This window comes from Nematolebias whitei, chromosome 1 (genome assembly GCF_014905685.2).
Source record: "Nematolebias whitei isolate Nwh7 chromosome 1, NemWhi1, whole genome shotgun sequence".
In the NCBI taxonomy this organism is placed as follows: Eukaryota; Metazoa; Chordata; class Actinopteri; order Cyprinodontiformes; family Rivulidae; genus Nematolebias; species Nematolebias whitei.
In genome coordinates, this window is record NC_056498.1 from 64,735,341 (window position 1) to 64,736,807 (window position 1,467).

The following is a 1,467-nucleotide window of genomic DNA, read 5'->3' on the forward strand; positions in this document are numbered from 1 at the left end:
GGTGAGTGGGGTCCTTCATGATGCAGGTGGCCCTCTTCCTGCATCTGGAGGTGTAGATGTCTGTGATGGTGGGGAGGCTGATTCCAACAGATTTCTGTGCAGCCTTCACCACTCTCTGCAAAGCTTTTCTTTCTGCAGCTGTGCAGCCTCCATGCCACACGTTGATGCTGGAGCACAGGATGCTCTCCACTGCACACCTGTAGAAGGAGGTGAGGACTGAGCTTCCCAGACCAGCTCGTCTCAGCCGTCTGAGGAAGTAGAGTCTCTGATGAGCTTTCTTGATCAGGCTGGTGGTGTTGTTGCTCCAGCTGAGGTTGTCATTCATGTGTACACCCAAGTACTTGTAGCTGGAGACCACTTCCACCGCAGATCCTCTTATGTTCAGGGGGGTGTAGATGTTTTTGTTCCTTCTGAAGTCCACAATCATCTCCTTTGTCTTCTTCACATTGATGTGAAGGTTATTCTCTCTGCACCAGCTCTCCAGGTGTTCCACCTCTTGCCTGTAGCTGGACTCATCATTGTTTGTGATGCATCCCACCACCGCTGTATCATCTGCAAACTTTACAATGTGACAGCCTGGATGGGTAGCTGCACAATCATACGTGAGCAGAGTAAACAGGAGGGGGCTCAACACACATCCCTGAGGAGAGCCAGTGCTGAGGGTTATGGTGGAGGAGGAGAGGTTGTGGATCCTCACTAACTGTGGTCTGTTTGTTAAAAAGTCTAGTACCCAGTTGCAGATGGAGGGGCTTAGTCCTAGTGTGGATAGTTTGTCCATCAGGGTTTGGGGGATCATGGTGTTGAAGGCGGATGTGAAGTCCACAAAGAGCATACGGACGTAAGAGTTTTTCTGCTCCAGGTGGTTGAGTGCAGTGTGGACCACAGAGGAGATTGCATCCTCTGTTGATCGGTTCTCACGGTATGCGTACTGATGAGGGTCCTCGTTGATGTTGATGGTTGTTTTGATGTGAGTCATGACCAGTTTTTCGAAGCATTTAGCGACTATCGGGGTGAGGGCCACTGGCCGATAGTCATTCAGACCAGTCACTGTAGAGCTTTTTGGGACTGGGATGATGGTGGCAGTCTTCAGGCAGGTGGGAACTGTCTCCAGGGTAAGTGAGGTGTTAAAGATGTCTGCCAGCACCTCACAGAGCTGATCAGCACATTCCTTCAACACTTTTCCGGGGATGTTGTCTGGGCCAGTTGCTTTGTGCGGATTAATCCTCCTGAAGGTACTCCTTACTTCTGCTGAGGTCACGCTGAGATGCTCTTCATCCGGTGGTGAGGTGAGTCTGGTGCTGGGTGGTCTGTTCGGGTCTTCAAAGCGTGCATAGAACTTGTTGAGGGCATCAGGCAGAGATGGGTCTTTGGGGCATTGTTCACTCCTTCCTTTATAATCTGTTATGCACTTAATGCCCCTCCACATGCTCCGAGGGTCTTGTGAGATGAATTGACCCTCGATCCTCT